The sequence below is a fragment of the Nycticebus coucang genome, chromosome 3 (genome assembly GCF_027406575.1).
Source record: "Nycticebus coucang isolate mNycCou1 chromosome 3, mNycCou1.pri, whole genome shotgun sequence".
Taxonomy (NCBI): Eukaryota; Metazoa; Chordata; class Mammalia; order Primates; family Lorisidae; genus Nycticebus; species Nycticebus coucang.
The window spans coordinates 45,285,751-45,303,254 of NC_069782.1; the positions used below are offsets into that span (position 1 = coordinate 45,285,751).

Sequence of the window (17,504 nt, forward strand, 5' to 3'; positions counted from 1 at the left end):
ACACTTTTTTTATGAGGTGAGAGCTATAGAAACATGATAGTTTTTTTTTTTCTTTTACAAGAAAGTTTCATTTTACAAATGACTTTTAATCCCATATGTGAGGATTACACAAAACTCCTGGCAGGCACATGCCATAAATAATTAAGTGCCTATCAATTATACCATTGTGTATTGTTTCCAAAATCTAGTTAACCTTCCTTACATCATTTCCCAGAGAAATACATGTTTCATATTTGTGCGAAACTTCAGAAGCATAATCCTACTAAAACATTCCATTCTGCGCATGTTTATACAATCACATATTCATTCAATGCTGTCAAATGACCAACAGGTCAAGTAGGGTAAGGACCGAAAAATAGTAATTGGTTTGGCAATTAGGAACTCCCTGATGGCCACAGTGAGTGTTTCACGAACTCTCACAAGGTTGCAGTCAAAGGCTGGGATCATTTCAAGGCCTGACAGGGTTGTAATATCTCCTTCCAAGCTCATTCATATTTTTGTTGGCAGAACGGTTCAGCTCCTCTGGAACTGTTGGCTAGAGGCCTCTGTTCCTCCCACGTGAGCCCTCCACGGGCATCTTGAATGTCCTCCTGACGTGGCACCTGGCTTCCCCTCCAGCAAGTGAGAAAGAGACAGACGGACACACAGGGGTTAAGAGAGCAGAAAGTGGGAGGAAGAATGAGAAAGCCTTTTTTGACTTAGTTTCAGAATCATAATCACACACCTTACTCAATTTTCTTTTTTTTTTTTTTGCAGTTTTTGTCTGGGGCCAGGTTTGAACCTGCCACCTCTGGTATATGGGGCCAGAGCCCTACTCCTTTTGAGCCACAGGCGCCACCAACCTTACTCTATTTTCTAGAAGCAAGTCACTAAATAGCCCACATCCAAGGGGAGGGGAATGAATTAAATTCCACCAGTTAAAGGAGGAACATCGAAACCATTGAGAGTCCTGATTACAGGTAACAGAAAATCCATCTCAAAGTGGATTAAACAACAGTGGGAACTCATTTGCTCCCACAGGGAAGAGATCACACTGGTAGGCAAACTTGATAAGTAGTTTGTTTAGAGCTCTGTTTCCATTTCTTTGTCCTGCTCCCTCTATCAAATCATCTTCCGCAGGTTCTACTAGCAAAATTGTCAACAGTAACTCCAGGGCTCTTCTGTGGATGCAGCACCTTCCAGAACAGGTGAGCATGGCGCTGTCTCAGCACCCCAGCAGAGTCCTGAGATTCACTCCAACTTAATGAGGTCACATTCCCACCACCCCTGCCCCAAGCCGGGGCTGTGGAATCACTTCCCTGAAACCACATAGAGAGAGGTGGATGCTGGAGAAACGAACCACAAGTACCTAGTACAAGAGTCAAGGACATTTTTGCCAGTTTTCTAAAATATGGAGAAATAGCATTTTTATCACCTGAAAGGAAGCAGGGAAGACCTAGAACTTAAAGAGCAAGGGAGTACTCAACAACAGACTGCTTATACAACAGTGGACTATGAATACAATGCTATGTTTTCTTTTTTTTTTTTTGTGGCCGGGGCTGAGTTTGAACCCACCACCTCCAGTATATGGGGCCGGCGCCCTACTCCTTTGAGCCACAGGTGCTGCCCAGCAATGCTGTGTTTTCACTGCACCTGCTCTCCATGTTTATTTACTATTTTTAAGTTATCTTGATTTTTTTGAGTCAGAGTAGAGTGCTGTGACATTATAGCTCACCGCAACCTCAAACTCCTGGGCTCAAGTAATCCTCTTGCCTCAGCCTCCCAAGTAGCTGGGACTACAGGCACCTTCCACCATGCCTGGCTATTTTTAGTAGAAACAGGGTCTCACTCTTTTTTTTTTTTTTTTTTTTGTAGATACGGAGTCTCACTGTACCGCCCTTGGGTAGAGTGCCGTGGTGTCACACGGCTCACAGCAACCTCTAACTCTTGAGCTTCCGCGATTCTCTTGCCTCAGCCTCCCGAGCAGCTGGGACTACAGGCGCCCGCCACAACGCCCGGCTAAGGGTCTCACTCTTGTTCAGACTGGTCTCGAATTCCTGAGCTCAAGCAATCCATGGGCCTCAGCCTTCCCGAGTGCTAGGATTACAGGTGTGAGCCACCACACCCAGCCAGCACCATCTCTATATTTAGATACAAAAATACTTACATTGTGCCTCAGTTGCCCATACCACTGAGTATAGTTGTGGGCTGCACAGGTTTGTAGTCCAGGAGCAACAGAAGGTACCGCACGGCCCATGTGTGCTAGCTTTACCATCTAGGTCTGTGCAGGTATGCTAGGATGTTTACACTCAGCAACAGAATCGCCTAAAACACCTTTCTCAAAACATATCCCCTTGTTAAGTGATAGACAACTTTAAAGAATGCCAATGAAATGGATCAAAAAACCCAGGCAGAGTGGATATTTTTGGTAAGGAGTGGGAGTCTCACCCTCTCCTCCAAGATCAGGGACAGCAAGGATAAACATAGGAGAAAATATGGATGCTTCAGGGCAGATTTGAAGGAGGGTGAGGAAATGTTGGCTGGGGGCTGTGGATGTGAACAAAGAAGGCAATGTTCATACACACAAAGCCAGTGGAACAGAGAAACGCCAGCACACTGAATCCAAATTAAGAAAGGGTCTTGTATTGATTAGCCCAGCCAAGAGTGGGCTTAGGCCTCGACCCCTACAAGCAGGGCGTGGAAACCTTTTAGGTGCTTTTGGTAGGGGAGGGGGAGTCCTTAATGATAGCTGAATTTCACAAGAGCCAACACCTGCAAAATTAGATCTATGGGGTAAAGGGAGTACTTACAAGGGGGAGCTGTGGTTTTTGTAGTTTTTGCTAAATTCTGCATCTTTCAGCTGAGCTTCCTGTTGTTGAAAGCTCTTAGCAGAGCGGGCCTCCGCTGGTCCGCCCGGTCCGCGCAGAGTCCCCGGTCGGCGGCGCCTCTGAGCTGCCCGGCTGCTTCCGTCCCGGCTGCCGCGGGCCGGGCTGTGCGCTTAGTGCCCGGCTCAGGCCCCGGAAGCGCCGGCGGGGGCGACAGCGACCTCGGGCCCCGCGGAGACGGAGCGGCTGGAGGACGAGGCGGCGGCCACCGGGAGGAGGATGGGGGGCTAACCAGTTAGTGGTGCTCAACGTGTACGACATGGTTGGGCTGCTGTGGATCATCCTTTTCTTCCATAAGTCTGCTGCATATATGAAAATACAGTAGTTGACCACCTCCCTACATTGACCATCTCTTTCAGTTGATGTAATGTTCATAGACTGGACATGTACCACATGAACTCAATGGAAGACCACCTCTGTAAGTTGTATCTTGACTACTTGGACGGTGTAACATACATTATTAATTTACCCTCTATAACTTGACCAGTTCGGTTCACTCTACACCAAGAGGTAGAAACTGTGAACTTTGCTCATTGTATTATTTTTTCTTTAGTATAAGTTCTTTTTTCACATCATATTATTACTGTATGTTAAATCAGGCCTAATGTCCTATTGTTTATCATGTGTTGGGAAAGATTTTTCGATGTGAAGGCCTGGTACATCCTGCAATGACCTGAAAATTTTATATTTAATTGAGACATAATGGTGCAAAAGAAAGAACTCAAAGAGCTGACATTAAAGGAAAAGGTCGATCTTTTACATTTTCTAGAAAGCAGCAGCCAGAGAAAGACAGCAGAACATTTTGGTGTTAGCAAGACCACAGTTAGCAACATCCAAAAACGTAAACATGAGTACTTAGAGAAATACAATAAAGACAGTGGAGACCACAGCGGAAAAAGAGGAAAACTTCCCTGGATGAAGTCAATCAAGCCACATTAAGCTGGTTCAAACAAATGAGGGCAGTTTATGCCCGGATCTCTGGACCGATGATTTGAGAAGTGGCAAAGAAATTCGCACAGGAATTCGTGGTGGCAGATTTCCAAGCATCAAGTGGTTGGCTTGAAAATTTTAAACTACGAAACAAGATCTCCCAGAAAGTCTTGTGTGGTGAATCCAATGACGTTTCAACAGAAGTTGTGGAAGAGACTCCGAAGGAAGAGGATGTCAGGCATCTGATAATGCAGTTGAAGTCATTTGCTGCAGAAAAATGCCCAGGTATGCTGAGTGGTGTGGCCAGCGTTGAGAGTGCTTTCTGCACTTACGTTTGTAATAAGAGATGGGTCAAGATTGACTCTTTGTTCAGAAAGAATAATTAAACCATGAGAAAACAGTAATTGTATTGATTTTATATGATATTGTCTGTATGATTTTACTTTTGATTACATATGATTTCATATGATATTCTCTAATAAATGTTGTATAAGGAAAAAAAAAGCTCTTAGCAAAGTCCTTAGCAAAATGGAGTAAACCTGGCTCTATGTACACAATGGAGTTAGGGCATTACAATGTCACCAGCCGAAAATGAGAGAGAAAGGACATCCAAGGGATTGAAATAAGGTGGATAGAATGGGCCATTTAGGAAGTTAAAACTAACAGTGTTTTTTATGTATGTACTAGCAGTGGTAGAACAACTCTGTTGTAATACAAAGCATAAACAGAGCTCAAAAAAACTACAAAGCTCTGGTTGAAAAGAGCACAAAACACTGTCATAAAAGATAATAACACTGAAGGAAAATAGTTCCTACAGGAGAAAAGAGTTAGGAAGTACACCAAGTATGAGGAAGTAGGATTCCATGGCAAGTTTAAAAAAGCAACTCTGACAAACATGAAGAACAATCTAATCTACCTTTCAAAATTTAAACCTAAATCATCTTTGTCAGATGATGCATCACAGTCTTGAGCATGAGTCATTTTTAATTACTACCACTGCAGCTGAATCTTAGCTAAGAACAAAGGTAGACCAGCTGTTTCTTTTTGTATTACTAAGTGTGTAGATTAGCAAAGTGAGAATTTTTCTTTTATTTGACTAAAATTTTTATACTAGATCAGGTGTGGTGGCTCATGCCTGTAATCCTGGCACTTTGGGAGGCTGAGGCAGGTGGATTGCTTGAGTTCAAGAATTCAGGACCAGCCTGAGCAAGAGCAAGACCCTGTCTCTAAAAATAGCCCAGCATTGTGGTGGGTGCCTGTAGTCCTAGCTACTTAGGAGGCTGAAGCAGAAGGATTGCTCAAACCCAAGAGTTTGAGGTTGCTGTGAGCTATGATGGCATGGCACTCTACCCAGGGTGGCAGAGTGAGACTCTGTCTCAAAAAAAAAAATATTATACTAAAAAATTCTTCTCCACTAAATCCAGCTGGCTTCTGGGGAGCAATTCTCACCCTAAAATAAAATAAAATAAAGAGACCTTATGCTTACAGTCAAACTCATCTGATTCAGAGTTTTGTTAAAATGTGGTATGAAATAAAAATAAAAATATTTGAAATATCTAAACTTGAAGTACAAGGTCATGAATAAAGGCAACCTTGGTTCAACTTGCCTTAGGACAAGTTTGACCATGACAGATTAATTCAAAATTGGTTGATGGGTTCCAGAGAATGAAGAAGTTGCTACAAATATAATGGGAATTGTAAGTAGGAAAAGAAACATCCTCCCTGACACATTTAAACTTCAATTGTGCCTATTACAAGAATGAAAGGGTCAAACAGACTAGGACCATACGGCGTATGCTTCTCCCCAAGGATGAATTTCTCCCACTAACCCTTCCCCAGGCATACCAATGATTTCTACTGAAGGCTCTTAGTTGTTCTGGAAAACACTTCATACCTTCTTGCTACAAAGCCCTGGAGAAGACGGTACTACCCTGTTTCCCAGAAAATAAGACGGTGTCTTATTTTAAAGTGTGCTCCCAAAGATGCCCTAGGTCTTATGTTCAGGGGACGTCTTATCTTTCCTGTAAGTAGGTCTTATTTTTGGAGGATGTCTTATTTTCGGGGAAGCAGGGTAGATGAGTGCTGAGCAAAGCACAATTTCTGTTTCTTTTCAAGAGGCAGAAAATTTACCATGTGCCAGGTGCTATGCCTGGCATTTTATTTACATGTCTGATTTAATCCTCATAACCACTCTAAGAGTGTAGTATCATTTTACAGATAAACAAACAGGTGTAAAAAGGTCGAGTACATAGCTCAAATTCACAGAGCTAGTAGGTGGTAAAGCTCTATCTTGTTACCATGTCTGATTCTAAATCCCACACTCTGTCTTTCAAAGAATTTCTCATGTTTCATAACTGAGTCAACAGTTCAAAGAAATGTTTAATAGGGAAACAAAAATATTTTTTAAATGTTGATAATTAAATACAAACAGATGTATTTAAATTCAAATATTGTACATACTATGCATCACTCCCAGACTTACTTGATATATATAGACAGAGACAACAGCAGAAATACTTTTAGGTCAGAAGCAAGCCCAAATTCAAATGATAAGATATGGCTGTGGAATTTGGGGACAACACGACCCTGACAGAAAGCAAACAGGTCAGGTCAGGGAGGGCCCTTGCACAGAGAGGCATTGAGAAGAACTCAAGGGTAGGAGAGAAAGGACAATGGTTTGCTGAAAGCCGGTGCTGCAGTGAATTCACTGATTTAGTTTCACTTAGTAGAAGCGCTCCACAAACCTGCACAAGAAAAAATAAGCCGCTGAGCTAAAAAGAACGTAGAATTTTCATGTTGGCTCAGAAGTCGAATCACTTACTAGCTGATATCATGGAAATAACGATTGCCCAGGTTTAGAAAAGCTCACAGCAGGCAAGAATACTTCCAGACTCCTGCCACAGTATCAGGAGGTGTCAATCACCACTGTGAGCTTTTGTACAGTGCTTGGTGGAGAGAATAAGGCTGCTATTATAATGAGTTTATCCTGGAGTGATCCCAGCACATAAAATAAAACAATAATAATATCATAAGCCAGTTCTGCACTTTGTCATGTAGATATGTTTCCTGCCCTGCCTCCCAAGAGGGCATTTGGCAATGTCCAGACATTTTTGATTGTCACAGCGCGGGGGGAAGGGTACTAACAGCACGTGGGGAGTAAAGGCTTCCTAGGAGCACCGCCGGCCCTCTGAGACCTCCGTGGTGCGAAGGGTAAGAAGCTCTGGACCAGAGGAGGCGACTGCATTCGTGGCATGAGGGGGGTTTGCTCACCTCCTGTTTCTGAGCTCCCCACTCCCCAAATAACAACTCTCAGGTGTCTGCGCTACTGGAGGGAGAGGTCATTAGAAGGCCTAGAATATGAACCAGCTAGATCGCACTGTTTATTTTCCTTCTCATTTGAAAACAGGCGATCCTCCTGTTGCTTAGGTATTAGGTCCCTTCGGATGTCACCGGCATCCCCAGGCTTTTCTGACACGCACCAATCGAAACCCCCTCTCGGGCGCCCGGGTTTCTGAGCCTCTCCCCTCAGCCACGTGCGCAGTGCCCTGGTGGTGGCAAGAGCAAAACACCGCGGGAATGTGGCGTCTTCCCAACGTCATTTATTTAGTTTAGATGAGGAATTTTGCTATTTAAGAACCGGAAAGTTGCAGATTCCCAGAAGCTGGACGTCGGACGAAAGAACATTTGTAAACGAGGGAAGTTCATCACGTCGAGTTTACACAGAAGGGTAAGGTGGGGTGGGCGGGGCGGAAAGCCCCGTTCCGCCGGTTTTCTGCGCTGGCGCCTCCCGGACCTCGGACTGTCCCTCCTGAGGGACCGTCCGCGGAGGGAAGGGCCCGGGCAGGGCTGCGGGGCCCACCTGCGGGGTGAAACACCCCTTTTCCAGGTCCTCAGAGCTTCTGGAAAGTGTGGTGTCCCCTTGGGAGAGGGGAGTAAGGCGGGCGAGGAAGGTCCAGGGACGTGAGGAGAGGCCGGGCGGGCGGGAAGCAAAAGGAAGGGGCGGGAGTCCTGCCTTTTGTCTGCGGGTCCCTCCCCGGGCCGGCCGCGAGCCACTCTCCCGCCAGACACCCCTCCCACTAGCAGGCCCGGGAACCCGCGGGCGCGCCGGGGGGGCGGGGCGGGGCGGGGAGCAGGCCACGCCCACCCGGGGGTCTGTATAAGGCGCGGACGCCGCCAGGCTGCGGCTCTTGGACTGTCGGCGCCCTGTCTGGTTCGGCCTTGCTGGCTCTGCCTCCGACCCGAGTGAGTAGGGGCGGCGTGGTGTCTCTGCCGCGCCCTGGGTCCTGGGGCAGGGGGTTTCCACCACTTCCCGGGGTCCTCCAGCCTTGAAGCTGGCAGTCCCCATCCAGGTCCCCATTTGTGCCTTCACCAACTTCCCGACCCCTGCGCCCCAGTTTCACCCATCTTCCCCCAACTTATCTGCCCTTCTCCCAGAGGCAGCGCAGCTGCAGCCCTTGGATCCCAGGCCCGCGGGGCAAGTTAATGATCCCGAGTGACCTGTAACATTCTTGGTACCGGGTTCTCTAGGTTAGAGGCGGGCTCGTGAGTTTCGTGTTGCCGCTGATCCGCCTTTTGGTGGCCTCGGGTCCCCCCCTCCAGCCGCCCTTTCTTTCACGGCTGAGGGAGGGGGCTGTGCGGGTCTCGGGGTCTCCTCTGCCCGAAGTGTGCTGCGCACAGAGGGCGACCTTTCCAGGTTCCATCCCCGGGGGGGGGGGGCGGTGGGGACTGCTACTGCTGGCCGAGCCTGCAGTCCTTACGTGCTCCTGGCATCCCATTGTTTGGTGGTCTCTGCCCACCCAGCACCGAGCCCTCGGGGTTGAAAGAGCCGCAGTGAAACATCAGTCCAGCGCTCCTAGCTGTTTCCGCGACTTTTACCGTTAGGTACCAATAGATGCGAGAATGCTTGGTTGTGAAATTCTGCGACCGGTTCTAAAAATCATATTCTGGGCTCCAGCGCCGGATTCAAGAGCTCCACGTAGGCACCCACCGAGGGGGGAGGGAGGGCTTTCTAAGCCCGGGGATCCCCGAACTCTTCTGAACCGGGAGGTACCTTGAATGAAATTTGTTTAAATGGATACCCGAAAGGCTTAACGTGTTTTATTTGCAGTCTGCAAACCAAGACTGTTTTCACTCTGTAAATGCTTTGCAATACAGAAAACCTTATTTGGGGTAATAATTTTATAATCTGGACATTGAAAAGAATCCCTTAAATTCTCGACATTCCTAATTAACCTGTTTTAAAGCTCTACTTATAAAATGCCAAGAATTCAGATAGGCCAGCCAGGAAGTCGGCTATATACTTTCACTGAAATTTTTGAAGAGTTGTGGCGGTCGATTTTGGAAGGGGGATTTCCATGAAGTTTCAAAACTGCGCACCAAACTTCAAGCGAGTGTGTGTGTGTGTGTGTGTGTGTGTGTGTGTGTGTGTGTGTGTGTGTGTGTGTGTGTGTGTGTGTGTGTGTGTGTGTGTGTGTGTGTGTGTGTGTGTGTGTGTGTGTGTGTGTGTGTGTGAAATATTCACTAGTCTCTCCCCTGACCCCCACGCCATGATTGTTGCTGAAAACTTTCTCAGTGTTTCTTGGGGTTCTGTCTCAGTATTCTTGCTCTTTTGGTGCCATGTTACCGTTCAGGTAGGATCTACATCCTCTGAGTCTTTGAAACCCATTATGTTTGCTTGGGTGCTTTGGACAGGGTTGGACGAGAGCCAGTATCTGTTAATTGAAGGAAGAAAGGAGCAAATAAGATTGCAACTGTGGAAACATTTAATTTAATGCAAGCAATAGGTACTTATTAGCAGATTTGATTTTTAAATGAAATCTCCCAAATATATCCAACAAGTAATGATCCGTACCAGTGTATAGTATAAGTACTGTGCTGAACCCAGTCCTGATTGGAGACTTGTCCTGATGAAATTCCAAAATCAGTTGGAGTTGGGGGAAATTGCATTTTGTTTTATAACAAAGAATGTTGGTGTAGAAGGCACAGCAATAAATGAGTTTTAGAAGCCCTGGTTCAGATGCCACCCTGCCATTAAATAGCTACATTTGTTTCTAATTTCTTTTTTCTGTCAAAAATGAGAAGAATCAAATGAGCCTGGGAGAGGGAGCTCCCTAGGGGAGAGGAGGCTTAGCGTGGCAAGGAGGGCGGGACAGAAGCCAATCAGGCCCGGATTCACCTGTCAGCCCCAGCATCCATTGGTTTGATGCCCTTGTGCAAGTTACCTTTATTCTCTGGCCTCAGTACTTCATCTTGTAAAATGGGTGTAATAGCACGGGCCATACAGGGTGATGGGTAAGGCATGCTGATGCGTGTACAAAGCCCAGCCTAGCCTGGGAGAGGTTCTTTGTAACTAGACAAAGTTGTGCATTTTATTGAATATATTGGAGAAATGGCTGGCTGTGAAAGTGTCTTCCAGGAGAGCGCTGAGGCAGAGTTGAGCAGTATCTCCTAAGCCTTGCCTGGAGACTAGCTTTCTTCGCTTTGCTAATAATATCTACAGGTTTCCTAAAAGCATTGGACCTGAGCTGGTATTTGCTTATCTTGGATTCTGTTGGGTGGCAATCCCCAGGCTATGTGGGGTCTTGATTACCTACATGCAGATTTGTTATTGTGTCATGAACCCCTTCGGAAGGCTCTGGACCCTTTCTTGAAATGTTTGAAAGAACAGACACCATGTAATGTTAGTGCCAAATGACTTTCCAGTTCACTATAGGAAAGAAAATTTCACAGCGGTTTCACAGTACTTGTAAAAGAAAACTAAAGCGAGATTTAAATCCTCAGCCAGCACACAGCTGTACCTAATCTAAAACGAGCCTGTGCCATAGCTGCGGAGATCAATATTATATTTGTAATTCTAGCAGTGGCTTCATTTTAGCAAAATGTCCAATTATTTTGAATTTTGTTGGTATTCATTTTTAAGTTGAGATGGTAATTTTGTTTTGGTTTCATGGTTATGAGTCATCTTTGTGGTTGTAAGTCTCATGGTTACGAGCCTGCCTCAGCTCCCCACTCATAAAATGGGAATAGTGATAATACCTTCCTCAGGTGCTATGAAGATTTAATGAGTTAATATAAACAAACTACTTAATGGGAGTAAAGCATATATTAAGCTTTAGGGAAGCACTTTTAATTATCTGTCATATGGCAGACACTATTCTAAGTGTTTTGAATATATTATTTAATCTCAAAACTGCCTTAGGATATAAATAAGCATTCTCATTTTTAAAATTACTAGCAAATCAAATATTCATATAGAAATCTAGGTCTGACTCCATATAAAAACCACACAAATGTTAAATTGTTTGAAGAATTAAATGTCTTGTACTTCATTCAAACTGCGGGTTGCTGTGGCAGCTGCCCAGGATTGGGGTTCCCAAGTGTATAGTATAGTTGCATTTGGATTACTTTACGGAATTGCCAGGTAATGATCCAGATCTGTGCCAAGTTGAAGATGCAGGTGGTAGCGGGATATAGAATTAATGAGAATGTTGAGGCTGAGGTGGACATAGGAAAGTTTACTAGATAGAAGCGGGGTTTTCCTCAGTCATGAGGTTAGTTAGACTTTAGTTAGCAGAGAGAAGTGGTAGACCGCATTTTGGCTGACAGCAGCAGCGTGGGGGTGAGACTGGTACACAGAGGCCACTTACGACTAGTTGGGTGGATGAGGACTGGGTGGAGAGGAATGGTGTCCGGTGCGTGTAATTTGATAATTCGAGGATAGACAATTCTCAGGTGATTTGAATGGCTTCAACCCTTAGTGTTCTTTTCAGAAAATCAGATATAGGTGTTTTGGGGATAGCCTGTGGCTCTGGAGTCAAAATGTAACCTGGATTTGCTGCTTTGGAGATCAGTGACATCAGGGAGTCACTTAACAACTGGACTTGGTGGCCGTGTTCAGGTCTAGTAGTGCTCCTGAAGGGAAAGGAAGCTGATATTTGTGGCTTTGCCAGGTACTTTACAAATGTTATCTCATTAAATCCCTGCACCCACCTGTGGGATAGTTCTCATCCATTCCCTATTTATAGCTGAGGAAGTTGAGACTCAGAGGTTAAGGAACTTGGCCATGATCACAGAGCTGATAACTGACTTTCAAACATGTCTGTCCGACGCTAAGCCTCACATTCTATTATGCCAGGAATGTCTGAGAGGTGGCACATGTCCATGGCAGACATCATTAATCACAATACTCTCCAATATGGAACCTGGCCTGAACTTCAGTCTCTTTCTCAACATAGTTCCAGAAATCCATCAGCGGGTCTGTAGGATGAGACTGTTCTGCCGTGCCTGTAAAAGTAAATTGTGCAGACTTCTGAAAGCCCTTTCTCATGTCTCTGTGTCGTTGGTTTATTGCTGTTATTTGTCCTTGTATTTTTACCACTGAAATAGAACTCCTCCAGAAACGGCACCCTTTCTTACAACCCTCTTATCCTTCACACCTAACCTATTGTATATATGTATATATAGTTTATAAAATGTCAAATTCATACATTTATAGGGGCGCTTCATAAACAGTAAAGCATGACACAGTGGTTATACTCTGCCTCCACCCTAGAATAATTGAGATATATTAGAAATATAATAGAAATAAAGTCAGGAGGTAGCAGAGGGAGGGAGGGAAGGCAGTTGCCTTGATGGGGAGAAGTTAGGGGTGTAAAGAAGGAAGGGATAGATGAGTAGGGGAAGGCGAGCACTGATAACAAAGGTTGAACATTGCTAAACACTGGTGATAAATGCTATCCGTGCTACCATACAAGCATCATGGAAATTATGCATTATTATAGAGTTAAGCAAATTTTCTTTATAAGGATGGTACTATTATCCTCATTTTATTGAGGACACTACTATGTTCACTCCAAAACCTGTGCTCTTGATTTACCCTAATGCTGAGGGGTCTCCAAGGGCCAGGTTAAGGATTTGGCTTCAGCAGGAGTGAATGGTGTGTGTGTGTGTATATATATATATATGTAGCTGATCATCAAGATGTGAAGAGTCTGGGTTTTTGATTCAGTGGCGTTCACTTCGGTAAGGGAAGGAGACTAAGGTAGTTTGGATAGCAAAAGAAAAAGAATGTTTAGAATAGGCATTGAGAAAATCTTAGTTTCTAAGCAACTGCCGTTCTCAAGCCCTGTCATTTCTAAAAATCATTGTAATTGGGGACAGTGCTACTAATTTATTTTTTTTTCTAATTTACATTCTTTAACAGGTGACTCCCCCAGGATGTGGCTTAAGAAGAGATTTGTTTTTAATTTTCCCTTTGTGGAAATTGGATTAAAGCCAGGTTCTAGTGTAATAACAAAACCCTATATATAGTCATAAAATATCAAAGCTTCTGGCAACATTTTGAATCTGGGTTTATAGAGATTCACTCCAGAGCAGGTAACTGTATGGAAACTACAGTTTCACAAACAGCAGAAACTGTATGTGGCAACATGTAGACTTGAAATTCACAGATCAAGTCATTCCGATTCTACAGTAAGACAATCAACTCAGCTCCAGTGGTGTGAGAATGGTCCGTGTGCTCATTTTGTGGTTATCTCAGTTGGTTATCTAGAGAATGAGGTATCTGTACCACAAGATTATTCAGGTTTAGATGGTAGTAATTTTCCTCTATGAATTTTGGGTGGTGTCTTAGACCTAGGAGAAGCAGCAAGGAGAAATTGCACTTGGGTATTCAGATATAAATTAAGCTTTTTAAATCTAATGCAGCAGATAAATCCTAGTGCTGTAACTTTCAGACATAGAAAATCAAAGAAAAAGACTTTTTAAAAAACAGACTTTGCCCTATTTTTTGAGAGATGGGTAAAGTGGGATTTTATTTGCTCTTGCCATTCTGTAAATTGATGCACAGGGTTTGGGAGAGGCGCGGGGCCCAGATTGCTCAGTGAGAGCCAGGCTGCTGTGATTAATGGCAGCTGCTGGGGAGTAGTGCAGCCAAAGGCTGATAAGAAAAATGAAGCTTTGCTTTCTTATGCACAGTGATGCCAAGAGTGACAGAAATGGAAATCACACTTCTTCCTGCCAAATTCAGGAAACATTCATAGGGGTTCAGCCTTAAAGTGTAAATTCGAACTTCATTTCCTAGACAGTCACCACCATAAGTAGAACAATTGCGATACTTGCAGTACATTTTAGTGTCCCAGAAAAGGAAGGTTTATGAGCAGCTAATCAGCTAAGTTTTTTCTTTACCCTGTTTGTTCTGTAGCTGCGCGTTAGGCACTGGGCAGTAGGTTTTCATACTGGAGTACGGATAGCAGAATGGAGCTGCCCTCTCCATCTCCAGACTGATAGTTATGGGCCGGTAGCTGCCAAAGCATTCGTTTACCTTGTTTTATCTTTACAGTGTCTCTGTGGGTAGAGAGAACTCCTTTTGCCCACTTACATGATGAAAAAACTAAGTCCAAGGTTGTGTGGACTTAGTATATATAATGGTACCATTAACCTGGGTCTGTCTAACTCAGTCAACCTGCCTACCCTTACATTTTGAAATATTTCAAACATTAGAGAAAAATATAAAGAAAACCCAGCTACCCACTATCAATCTTAAAAAAAAAAAAAAAAAAAACGAATTCAGTTGAAGCTTTCTGAGGATGCTCTTTCTATTATATCATGTATCGTAGACTATTCAGAAATCCTTAGCAAAGCCCTTAGATTCTATAGAACTTTAAATATTTCAATATATGCCAATTAGTGTGGTAATTGGTATAGGGAGTGTAGAAATGTGGCCCTCACCTTTAGCGGGGCAGAAGTTTATACCATAGTAAGTTGAATATTGTGGAACTTTGATAGCTATTTCCTGAAAAGCCAACACCTTGACATTGGGCTGGGATAGCATGTACAATAGGAATTAGAGTTAACTTAGAATAAGTGAATTTCAAGTAACCCTGAATTACACAAAGGGGATAGATCCCTCTTTCTAGAAAAATGCAGGCAGGCTGCTTTTCATTGGCACGGAAGACAATAACAAAGTACTTAATTAGGTTTTTTAATATATATTTTTAAATGTTCCAAGACAGCCTCATCTAACCTTACTCTTGATGGAGATGTGGTTCCTTATTCATCATTTTTCCAGATAAATTTGTGTGAAAATGAAAAATACCAAGTTGGTATTAACAGTTCCCTTCTTTCTTTCAAGAGATTAAAGGGATACAAATGGTTTGCTACGTAGACAGCTTTTGAAATGCTTATGTCTTCCAGCATCACAAAAATGGAGAAGCATGAATCCTATGTACTCAATCTTGATATAAGGACAATTAATGACAATTAAGTTTATGGGGGGGGGAAGCAGAAAGAGGGATGGAGGGAGGAGGGTGGGGCCTTAGTGTGTGTCACACTTTATGGGTGCAAGACATGATTGCAAGAGGGACTTTACCTAACAATTGCAATCAGTGTAACTGGCTTATTGTACCCTCAATGAATCCCCAACAATAAAAAAAAAAAAAAAAAAAAGAAATGCTTATGTCAGGGTTACAAGTGTGCCCATCACCTGAACAGTGTTTATTTTGCCTTGAAGGTAGGTTTTTACCCCCTCTACCCCCCTTCTTGATTTTTCAGTGATTTTTACTTTTGTCTGTGCCCCTGTCTGCCCATCAGTTCCAAATTATTAGAGAACTCACTTGATGTTTGTTTTTCCATTCTTGAGCTACTTAGGATTATGGTCTCCAGTTCCCTCCAAATTGTGGCAAAAGACATTAATTCTTTTCTTTTTATGGCTGAGTAGTACTCCATTGGATATCTGTATATAGGCTACATTTTGTTAATCCATTTATGAATTTATGGGCACTTGGGTTTGACTCATCATCGTTGAGATTTGTAAGTCGTGCTGCAGGCAAGGTTCAAATGAGGATGTCTTTTCGATTTGAAAAAAAAAAAAAAACTTTTAGAGTCCCAGTAGTAAGATCACTGATTGAATGGTAGGTTTACTTCTGGCTCTTTGAGAAATCACACTGTTTTCTACAGCAGTTGTACTGATTTTTCAATCCCACCAACAGCGTACAAGCGTTCCTTTCTCTCTGCATTCATGCCAGCATCTACTGTTTTTGGACTTTTTCGTAATAGCTGTTCTGTCAAGGGCAAGGTGATATCTCATTGTGATTTTAATTTGCATTTCCCTGAGGAGTAATGTTGAGCATTGTTTCATTTTTTTTTTTTTTTGTCTGTTGGCTATTTATCTTCTTTCGAAAAGCTTCCATTCATGCCCACTTTCTTAATGGGGTTGTTTCTTGCTGATTTGAGTTCTTTATAGATTCTGGACACTAGGTCTTTGTCAGTAGTTTGCGAGTATTTCTCCTATTTATGATGTGTATTTGTCCTGTTTCCTTTGCTGTGCAGAAGATTTTTAATTTAATCAAGTCCCATTTATTTTTGTTTCTGTAATTGCCATTGGGGTCTTACTCATCAATTCTTTGCATAGGCCAATATCTAGAAGAGTTTTTCTTCCATTTTCTTCTAGAATTTTTATCGTTTCATGACTTACATTTAAGTCTCTTATCCATATTGAATTTTTGTGAGAGCTAGGGATCTTCTTTTGCATGTCACTATCCAGTTTTCCAAGCATATTTATTGAATAGGACTTTTCTCCAGTGTATGTTGTTGTCTGCTTTGTTGAAGATTAGTTGGTTGTACGTAGATGGTTTTATATCTGGTTTCTCTTGTTCTGTTCCGTTAGTTTATGTCTCTGTTTGTACCAGGCTCTCCTGTTTACAATAGCCTTGTTTAAGGGTTTGTATCATGAAAGGGTGCTAGATATTGTCACGCTTTTTCTGCATCTATTGAGATGATCATATAGTCTGTTTTTGCTTCTTTTTGGTGAATCTCATTTATTGATTTGTGTATGTTGAACCATACTTGCATCCCTGAGATAGAGCCCTCTTGGCCATGGTGGACCTTTTTTTGATGTGTTGTAAACAGGCAATGTACTGTACACAAATTTGGTTTGCTAGTATTTTATGGAAGATTTTTACATCTATATTCATAAAGGATATTGGCCTATAGTTTTAGGTTTTTGTGGTGTCTTCTAGCTTTGGTATCAAGGTGGTACTGGCTTCACCAGTTGAGTTAGGGAGGATTCCCTCCTTGACATTATGGAATAATTTCTGCAGTATGGGTACCAGTTCTTCGTAGGTTTGGCAAAATTCTGCTACGATGAATACATCTAATCTTGGACTTTGGGAAATTTTTTTTATCACTGCTTCAATCTTTTTTTTTTTTTTTTTTTTTTTTTTTTGAGACAGAGCCCCAAGTTGTCGCCCTGGGTAGAGTGCTGTAGCATCACAGCTCACAGCAACCTCCAACTCCTGGGCTCAAGCGATTCTCCTGCCTCCGCCTCCCAAGTAGCTGGGACTACAGGCGCCCGCCATGATGCCTGGCTATTTTTTTGGTTGCAGCCGTTATTGTTGTTTGGCAGGCCCGGCTGGATTCGAGCCTGCCAGCTCAGGTGTATGTGGCTGGTGCCTTAGCCTCTTGAGCCACAGGCGCTGAGCCTATCACTGCTCCAATCTTATTTGTATTGGTCTGTTCAGCAGTTTTATTTCTTCCTAATTGAGTCTTGGGAGATTATGTGTTTCCAGGAATTCGTCCATTTCTCGTTTTCTGTGGGGGTTTTCATGGTATTCGTGGATAGTGTTTTGTAATTCTGTGGTATCAGTTGTAATCTCTTTCTCATTTCTGATTGAGTTGAGTCCTTCCTCCTCTATTCCTGGTTAATCAATATAA

General features: G+C 43.3%; 1 protein-coding gene across 5 annotated transcripts in view; it reads left to right on the forward strand.

Moving 5' to 3' along the window:
* Positions 1-6,267: 6,267 nt before the first annotated feature.
* Positions 6,268-17,504, forward strand: part of CSRP2 (cysteine and glycine rich protein 2) — a 30,763-nt gene continuing 19,526 nt past the window's right edge. The window contains exon 1 of one of the 5 annotated variants that reach the window (XM_053582652.1): positions 6,268-7,521. The gene's annotated coding sequence lies outside the window, so the exon portion shown is untranslated. Of the gene's footprint in view, positions 7,522-7,664; positions 7,681-8,019; positions 8,037-8,305; positions 8,322-8,753; positions 8,770-17,504 lie in introns of those variants that run through there. The other 4 variants (XM_053582655.1, XM_053582653.1, XM_053582657.1 and 1 more) reach the window with 4 other exon arrangements.